A 10641-nucleotide genomic window follows, 5' to 3' on the forward strand; every position below is an offset into this window, starting at 1 on the left:
TTGCACAGCATGCCTCCAGCCTGAGTTCAAACTGCAGGGAAAAAAAATAGAATACAGCCAAGCCCCCTGAAATGTATTGACACAGTGGGTCTCCCCCACCTCCATTACCTGGAATTCTGTGAGCCTCTATAGGCTTATCATAACCTTGATTTTGGTATGACATAAGACTATTGGGCTGCTTTATGGCTGAACAATCACCACAGCACTGCAACACAAGAGCACGGCCCCCCTGCTGCCACATGGCACCTGCAGTCAGGCCCTGGCACAGCTGCGCTCCCTTCTCCAGCAAACCTTCTTACTCTTAATGCCCAAATAAACACCAGGGCTCCTACTGCAAGGCAGGGCTTTTCCGTGCTTACCATGCCCATCCATATTTTCCCAATGTTGGGGGTGGAAGTTGCCTCCCTACTACCCCAGCAAATGTTGCTAATGTTTGGAAATAAGGTACTTGCGTTTCTTCTCTCTTACGTTAAATCTGTCTCAGATGGATACTACAGATTAGCATGGAGAGAGAGCAATCCTGAACTCCCTGAGCAAAAAATGGACCAGATAACCCAGAATACAACACTGAAACTTAGTAGGTGTGAGTTTAAAGCTAAATTTTCTTCTGCACTTTTTAAATATTCATACCAACTTCAAAATTATAATTATTTTTATAAATGCATTTTTCAGAATTTTATTAAATTCTGTAAAAACAATCTCAGAATCTTTACTGTCTGCCACAACGGAAGTCAGCATTGCAACCTCTTCAGGGACAGACCTTCACAGTTTTGCCCTTCTGTATCTATCATCTTATTATATGCTGGCTTGTTTCATAGACTCACCAATGAAAAGCAGGATGAAACCACTCTGTATTTGAGCAGGAGTTTTCTAGCAGGCACCCATAGATTTTGCAGGAAGAAGTAATGGTACTCAGCTAATCTTTGAGTCCTGAAAGACTCAATGTTTGATCTTGGTACTATGAAACATTCTGCTTCTGGATATTATCTTCTTGAAAAGATACAGAAATGTAGCTGATTTCTAGAGTCAGGATGAATGAAATTTTTCTTAAATCATTCTCTCCAAATTATAGATGAAACTATCTTATTCTTTCTTCCCTAAATTCCCTTTTCACTTTGAGTTAATTTCTAGCCTGACATCTTTTCAGTCCTAGATACCATGGTATACTGTCCAACAAAGGCTTCATCATATAGCGTAGTATATACTGTACATAGTTAATTTTAAATGTCTCTTAGCTTTCTTCCCCACAAACCACCTTGGGTAACAAATACACCTTCAAACTGAAGCCAATAACAACACTTTATCATTCAGTCACTCCTTCAGTTTCCTATGTCATTTGGACCAAAAACTATTATTCACTGTGATGAAGATTTTTAAAATAAGTTGAGATAGCAGGTGCTGAATGTGGTTATTGTAGAGTGAATGCTCAAAAATTTCAGAAGCCAACCTAAAACTTACATAGAGACATTACAGACGTGTACCACTGGTTAAGGTACATCTATACAAGGCTCTGGTGCACTACCACAAGCTACATGTTAAACCTTAAGCTTTATGAAGCCCTGCTTTCCTTGAAAACACTAAGGATTCTCAGATCTGAAGTTTCTTATTAACTAGTGTTCAAAACGTCCTTCCAGCAGATAGATGCCAGGAAGGCCCCAACAAGCAGGACAGAGCTTGGCACTGGGGGCAGAAGGTTCAACAGCCAGCATCACTACCTAGTGGACACTGGCTACTCCCCCGGCAGCTCTGCTCCACTCCTCCAATCTCCATCCACACAGGATAACCTAACATTGCCCTTTGTTAAAGCATTAATCAACAAGTAAACTGCTGTTTGTATCTGTGTTTGGATCATAATTATTTGTTCTTGGTATGCTAGCACCACAACCCCACAGCTAATGAACCACAAAAAGACCCATTAAAGATTCAAGCATAGAATAAATATCAAACCTCCCAAAGTTATTCAGTCTCAGCTTGACATTCCCTGTTATTTTTTAAACTTTTCTTAATGCTTTCTACTTTATAGTAAAACACTTAGCATTTCAGAACTCTGAAAAATCCCAAGCTATCCTTCAAGACTCATCATTTTACAAATACATTAAGGATACCATTAACATGCTTTGGTTCAGAGGAAACGAGTGCCCTGTTAAATTTAAAACCACATGAAACCTAAAGGGAAGGGAAAAGTCCAAAGTAAAGCATCTGGGACTAGACTGCAGAGCTATTTAGGTACCAGACTCCTGCTGATTTAGGAACCAACATACCTTGTAGACTAAAGCTGATTTATGATTCCCTCAGGGAATTCTGTGTTTCATCACTGAATTTTCTGTTGCCATAACACTTTGTCAACATCCTCATTCCCCTCTTTGCACCTCTCCCTGAATTGCTAATCTTCATTCTGCAACGTCCATTAAAGGACTCTCTTTTTCATACTATTTGACTGCTTTGAGTACCTTGAATTTCTGCTACATTCCAGTCCTATCAGACTCCTACGATGCCTATATGTTTATGGTGTTGTATATATTAAAAGATTAAACAAATTTTTAATTAAATCAATTTACAACTCCAGATTTTCCCATTTTGGTCATAGCCTATTTTTTCCTGAACTTCTATAATCCAGGAACCTCTGTCCAGCTGGACTCATTAGTATCCCTCACAACTTCAGCAGGATTTAGACATTTCTGTCCATGACTGAGGTCCCCAAGATCCTTATTTTTCTGCTACCCAATCACTACTCATTTTTCCAGTTGGCATCTGCCTTTCTCCAATGACTGTGTGTTATTGCAGAACAGCTCCATAGAGTGTCTAAAATCTAGGCAAAACTCCAGTGTTTTAACTAGACAGATAAATCTCAAGAAGAATCACCTTTCTAAATCTGAAAGCTTAGAGAAGCATATCAGGGCATGCTTCCCAACTGAAGGCAAGTCTAGCAAGGGAGTCACAGGGACTAAGTGGTTACAGAGGTAGATATCTCTAGGAAATGTGCGGTTACAATGGCCACACAGAAGCACTTTGAGTATTTGAGGAGCCTTCAGTCGTTTTTTCTGTGTGAATGCTGCACATTTCTGATTTAGAAGTAATTTTAATTAGAGCCTACCAATCATGAAAACTAACAGACTTGCAGCCCAGGAGGCTCCATGGAATGTGACCAAACACAGAAAATGTTCAAAACCAGATCAGGTTGCCTTCCTTCCATATGCCACTCTCAGCTGTTGGTTTAATAGCACTGCACCCCCAGGGTCACCTCTCCTGAAACTGAATCCTGACTGCATCGTGAAGTGATCATGACTGTACCCAGAACAGCAGCCCTTCATACAATCTGCCAGGTGGCTTTTAATCAGGAACCCTAGATAAGGCATGCGTACAAGCAGCAAATAACAGTGCAGTATATGACGTTTTGGCTCAGAGCCATGTGCACCAGAGAGAGCAGCTCTGCTCAGCCACAGCACAGGCAGTGAAAAAGAATGCTTTTTCCCACTGGTGGATGTTAGTCAAAACCAGTGCTCTTTCTAACATCCCTTTGAGGCTTATAAATTTGCCTCAGTTTCCTAAATGCAAACTAACCTTCTTTTCTCATGTGTTTTACTTTGCCCCAATAAGTTTAAGTAACTTTGTTTTACTGAATACTTTCCTTTGGTTTTGTAGAGTGATAAAGCATTTACATAACTAACCACGAGAGGAAAAATAACAAAATACAATTTAAAACCATTTTTCTAGTGACATGTGATTATTAGCTGTATTACAGTAATAAGCTAGGGTCTGAGTGCAGCTCTTTCTGTTAGGGCCATACCCCAAACCTGCTATTTTGATTTAATATGATTGGATGTAAAAAGAGACAATTATTGCCTGCACCACGTCCTATAACATGTCTAACCATTGGAGTGTCATTCTGCATTAGGGCAGCAGAAATGCCCAGTGCTGAAGGAGGAACTGCACGTGTACTTGTGCAAAGCAGAAAGCTAATGCTACTAGCCCTTTTGTTAGTGGAACATAAAAAGCATTGTTTCTTCGGGCCCAATCCTGCACCTTTGCCTGAAAACACACCTTCAGGCAGAGGCTTCCTGCTAATGGAGGCAAAGCCACACGAACCTCTCAAGCATTTGATGGTTTTCCTCCCTTGTGAAGACGCATGGGGAAAACAAGCTCTGTGCAGCTACGAAATGGCCTATCATATAGTAAAGAAATTGGCTTGTTTTCCTGTGACTGTCCTCAAATTAGCTTCTAGCTACATCAGGGAGAAGGGTGGTTTATTATGAGAAGAAAGGGGTGTTTTGTAAAGCACCTTTCTTCTGATATATGTATGACATGCATCCACCACAACCTACATGCTGAAGACCGCAAGGAGGCCAGTGAGCCCATTTCAGTTAGTGCTGTCACTCTAATCACTCAGGGAAATAAATTCTACCCAATTAGCAGCTCTATACCAACAAAACTGCATCTGAACTGAAGGGGATATATTCATTTCATTGTACTGGTTTAATTACAGTTGTACAACCCACAAGCACACAAGGCTTCAGCATATATATATAGAAAACACGTTTCCTCTTAAGACAGTGAGGTAAGATGTAATTCCTTTAAAGTCAGTGAAATGACACTGGGGGTGACCGAGGCCCAGTGCCTCTGATAATGAATATTTCTGTAGCTAAATTCCCTTGCAGGCCAATTAATTACCTCCATACCCTGCTGGTGTGTTCCAAATTTTATTTTTATTTCAAAATCAAAGCTAAATAACTAGAAAAATCATGTGGCTGAGCCAAACTGTGACTTTATGGGTTTTAATTTTTGAGATTAAAGTGAAGTACAAAGACACACCCAGTCAGCAAAGTCTGGAGACAATAAGATGTAAAGCAATCCTCCTTCTGACCTCACATTAACACAGAAATCACCCTACAGCATGCAAGTGTCAGCCAACAACGGCACCTACTTATTTCCTGTCAGCTTGTCCCTTTGATCTAACCTGATCCTTCTTCACTTTATTAAAAACGTTCTAATCTTTTGTCTTTGATCTCCCTGTAGGATTCTTCAAAGAGCTTCAAATTAGCAAACATGCAAACAACAAAAAAAATGTACTCTGTATCTGTATCTGCAAGAAACAATGATGTGGGAGCTGTTTCCTTCCTCAACACACAAGTTTAATGAGGGGCAGCATTTTAAAGCCAAAAGATGCCATAGTTATCTGTTGTTTATTGGCATTAGGGTGGATGACAGAGTCCAAGCTTTTTTACTGGGGGGTGATTTGCTCTGAAGGTGTAACAAGGCAGCCCAGCAGGGGTAGCAAAAAAGCCATGTGCATACTTCATTCAGCATGCCAGATGAAAGGATTATGTCACATTCAAGAGCAACAAAGAGTTCTGTTTAAGTTTGTACCAGGCTGGAACTGTGGGGCAGCCGTTAAAGACCACCAAGGTTTTAAATAAAACCGGACACTTTTAAGTTTTCTCTAGCTTTCCTTGCGGTAAATCCACCCAATATGAAGGGAATGCCAGTATCTCCCGGGAGGAAGATCTCTGAGGTCTTAAAGAGGAAACCAAGTTTAATATACTTTTCTATATGTAAAGCCCATAAGTATATTTTAAATATGCATCTATATATGCATAGTTTTTTTCTTATTAAAGGTACCAAATTCAAGGACACCATCATATTAATTTTGTTCCAGTTTATACTTACTCAAAGGCAAAATGTTTTTAGCAAGGAAGAACACTGCTCTAGGACCTCTTCTACCACATTAAATAGCTAGCGTCATTCCTTTCCTGTAACTTTAATTTAGTCCCAACAGTACATGTGTTCCAAATGAAATTGGTGGTTTTTATTGTTAAATACTGCTCACCTCTGACAAGAGTTATGAAGCCAGGTTAGAAAGACTCTACAGGCTAAGTTCTTGCGCGTGCGTCTGCCTCTTAGCATGGAGACTTGTTTTTAGCTCTCGCTCCATGCAGAAATAGATCTGTAGCCAGGCTGAAATAGTTCAAAATATCTTTGCCAAATAATGCAGGTCACCTGAAACCCCTTATGGTCGCAGCTAATAATCCAAGGCCCAGATCAATGTCTACTGAAGCCAGTGAGACATTTTCACGGGTCCATGAAATCCTAGTTATGAATTGTGAGACAACAAGTCTTCTCAGTAAAATCTCAATCCTGTGGAAATATAACTAAGCACGATTTGACCCAAGCTGATATGCCTGTACCTTGGCCTTATACCATGCTCCATACTTATCAAATTAGAATGGATGAAGTCCCCATGCCCATTCTTTTTTCACTTCTTTATCATCCTACAATCTACAGGTGGCAGTTACATATCCGGAGAATTAAACTTGACTTCATCAACAGATCATTTAACTCTTCCAACTCAAATTTTCTTAATTTATGTTAAAAGGCTGTTGAGGATCAACACTGATATAATTATTTATGGAGGAGTCCAGTGAGGCTCCAGATGCACTGTACTGTCTCTTGTAATATTGGTTTTCTTCAGAAGTTCAGGAAACACTGCTGGTAGAACACATGCATCCAGCCACGAAGCTATGCCAACAGCCTTTTTGTTGTCTATGTTAATGACTATAATTGGATTTGGGAGAATAAAGCAAACTGTAAAAAAACCCTAATGTATCAAGAGCAAAAAAGCAATGCCATGCAGAGATTTGACTGTATACTTAAAAAAAAAAAAGGCATTGCTATAGATGCATTTCTTGAAAAGCCTAGAGAGACAGTCCTAAAATGAGCAGCTCCACTAGCACAGCAAAGCACTTCAGTTCTGCATTAAATTGAATAATAAATTAGACCAAGTGTAAACTGAAATCTTTATGAAAAGTCATACTCAAGGTTTGAACTTGTCAAACTCATTAACTGCTTACACACTGGTTACCCACTTTACTGACTTATAAATACAAAAGTGGTGGCTTTAATTAGTCCAAAACCACACAGGAATATTTCATAAAAAAACTATTAGAATTGTTACTCACGAGCCTTTTTCTTTTCTTTTTTTTTTCCTTCAGTTCACTAGCACTCAAAATCTATCCAACAACAAACAACATGCTATGCTTTTATCCTGTGTAAGTGAGAGGGCTCTTTCTACCAGATATTGTCGCTCGTGGCTGTTGTTAATGATGAAAGGCAGAGCTCGGCCTTTCTAGGAATTGCCGCATACTTGAGAGTGCTCCAGATGCATGGTTCCAGGCCAACATCTTAGGCGGCTTTTGACACCTCAGCTGAATCCACCATGAGCCTGTTTCCAGGCTCTGCAAGGATTATCCATTCCCCAGCTCCTTTCATTTCTCACAGCCTGGGACAGCCCCATTCAGCAGGGACTGAACAGACAGCCACACTGGCTGTTTTCTCCACATTAGACTCATTGGTTCAGAAGTCTGGGCTCAAAATATTTCCTTGGAGATAACATTACATAAATCTCAAAAAATACAATTTAGAGGAATACTGAGAAATAAGTGCACTTGTGAAACCGTCAAGTAAAATCCAGATACCCTGACCCTGACAACCTGACTGCAAATACCTTTGAGAGTATACTTTCTGAAATTCCAAGTAAATTCAGGAGGTTTGGGAACAGTTGTTTTGTTTTACGAGAATATCAGTTTTCCGTTTTTCTTCTGTCAGAAAACTCAAAATGAGAAAACACACAGAAAGGAAAATGTGAGGGCACAATGAAGTTATATGGACATTACCTTTGGAACTGTTTAGTTCTAGGACTATTTTTTCATCTGATCCATTTTGACATTCCCCACATGCCACAAAAATAACAAAAAATTGAAAAGCCTCTTTTCAAAGAGGGTACAGCAATATGGTTACTAGCATCCAAGTTTGACTGAAACAGCAGCTAAAAAGCACACTTCCCTCTGCTGAATTTTCATTGATAATGCAAGTTGCTTAACAATTAACTCTGGAAGCCAAACTGCTTTCTATTTGTTACACCATGTAGTCCCCAAAACACTGTTATTAACATAGCCTGCAAGCCAGTTCTCTTCTACCTATATAAAAGTCAGCAGGATGCACGCTCTGTCAATATCGTACTGAAAATTCACAAAACCAGATTTATGCAGAACTTTAATACTCTAGACTTTGCTATTGTATGCTGTACTTATCTACCTAACTCTTAAAAATCCACTTCCTTTTTACAGAAATTAACAGCAGGAATTAGCAAAGCAAAGTATTTTTAAGAACACCTGAAGATAAGCCTTTTGCCTGGGAGAATATAAAAAAAAAGAAATATGAATGAATTGATTAATGAGGTAAAACTATCTTCTTTTTACTTGACTAATCTATACAGACTCATGGCCTGGGTGCTTCAGCACTAGCACAGCAGATCTGTAAGTGCTTTTTACTTCTCCAGAACAGCAACAGGTTCAACTGAAGCTCTTAGTGTAGCTTGGGAAGTTCTACTCATGTTATCATCCTTCGAGAAGTTTAAGCTCAAACCAATACGATCGTTGAGTCTGCAGAAACTCTGCATGTAGTGCTGGATAGTTTGGAAATTAGAATAACCCCAGCAGATCAAATCGCTATGAATTGTGGCAAAGGAGATCACTTACTGATTATTCTTGCCAAATTCTCTTTAGACAAGAGAACCAGAAGACATCTTCACCACAATCATAGCTCTGAGACACAGTCTTTTTAGATCAATTATAATGCAAACGTATTCCTTCTTTAATCTCATACCCATGAAGTCTATATTAAGTACACATCCAATGGGAACGCAACATGAATTTAACAGAATATGCTTTAAAAATATTAAAATTTTCCCTTGAATATAGTAATTACTTTCTCAAGAACTCTTAAAATATACAATTATATGAACTTTTAGTTTGAAAAATTATGATTATATAGTCAAATCAGCATTGCAAGTGTAAAGATGGTAACTACTTACATTGACTGAAGCATCCCCACACTATTTCCTCAGAGGCCTTCAAAAGAAATGTATGCCTTGTGGCTAACACACTGGGTGAGGATCATGGCTCTTGTTCCAGCTCATGGGTTTGATGGGTGCTTACTTTAGGGATGTTACTTTTTGTTCTCTCTTGTAGCGCAACAATTCTTTTATCAGGGAGCTCAGCCATGCCCAGTACGCTTTCCCCATTAGAACTGGCTAGGTTGGACTTTCTTGTCTCTAGAGCACTATTTGTGTTTCATTCACAGGAATCAGCTGGTTTATTATACAGAAGGATCTAAACAGAGTCACTGGACCTCATGTACCAGAAACCGAATCAAAAACTTCCTGTATTTTTTACTCAAAAGGATGCATGTCATGGCTGAGGATAAGCACAGCAGTACAGGGTCAGCCCAAGGACACAGCTGGGTCACTGCCCACCCCCAACACAACTCTAAGGGCATACCCAGGAAAGAGCGAGGCCTGGGCAGGCAGGTCATTATTTTCTTGGCTCTTAGCCTCCAACTGAAAGTGACATCCTGAACCACACGTGGTTTTTACACTACCTCATCTTCAGAATGTAGCCACAGTTGGTTCCTTTGCACATTATTTGTGAGCTCTACCATCGTGCCCTCTTCAACCACTGCAGGGGGGAGAAAAGTAATGTCCTTTTAAAGCTTTTTGACCACATTTAACCTGTGTTTGACTATGGCCACGAGCCATTACGCTACGGAGCATCCCTGTAAACTGAGGTAATAATGCCGGCAGCCAGGCTGATGAAGCAGCAGGCTGCTTGGAGGTAGTGCGTCACTTACCCCTGCGATCCCACCATCGGTTCGCAGATAAGGCACACACAGGAGGGCCAGTCCCGGGAGCTCTCACAGGTACAAGAGCCGGCTGGGGCGAGGTCGAGCCCGTGAGGGGGCTCAGCGCCGAGGGCACCTCAGCCGGAGCTGGCAGCCGGCCGCTCCCTCACGGGCAGGCTGAGGCGCGGGCGGGGGGGGGGGGGGGGGGGGGGGGAGGGGCATGCGCGAAGAGCGCGGGCAGGCTGAGAGGGGGAATACGCGCCCCGCGCTTTTGCCGCCAGGGAGCGCCGCCGGGGCGGCACGAGCGCGCGGAGGCCGCCGGGCGCTGCTGGCGGCCATCAGGGAAAGGGGCGCTCGGGCTCATTAGCGTCCTCGGGAGGCCAACCGGCTTTGCAGAGCGACGAAGAAGCGTTTCCAAAAATGAACATTTATTAGTTTTTTTTCTAAGCGGCAGTGCCACTGCGGGAGTGCTGTTCCCGCACGCACAAACAGCGCGCGGGGGTGGGGGTGGCTGTCCTGCCCTGTGGGGTGAGTTGCAGGGTGGCACCGACTGTTACGCTATCATCAGGTGTGTTATATTTCACATCAGGGAACACCCTGAAAGAAAACCACCAGGTTAGAAAATAACTGTAGAATTACAAGACAGACATCTTCCTTTCTTCTCCAAGAGAGGTTCCCAGGGTCTAGTGTCCAGGAGAGGAACAGACCAAAGGTGAAACCAGAGCCCTGGGACAAAGCAACCGGCTTCACCACAGCCCTCTACACCACATCCCACCTCACCCCCGCCTCCGCAGAACATGGACGAAGCTGTGCTTTAGCACGTGCTTTTACACAGGTGGATGAAAGGTTTAAAGACCCCATATGAAAATCTGCCTTCCTCCAGTGGGTTCTCTTTGTGACCATTGTTTCATGTGGGAAAATTGCTTTATAAAGCTGATCAAAACCAAAGGGTCTAAGCCTGACTTAACT

This window comes from Falco biarmicus, chromosome 15 (assembly GCF_023638135.1).
Source record: "Falco biarmicus isolate bFalBia1 chromosome 15, bFalBia1.pri, whole genome shotgun sequence".
Taxonomy (NCBI): domain Eukaryota; kingdom Metazoa; phylum Chordata; class Aves; order Falconiformes; family Falconidae; genus Falco; species Falco biarmicus.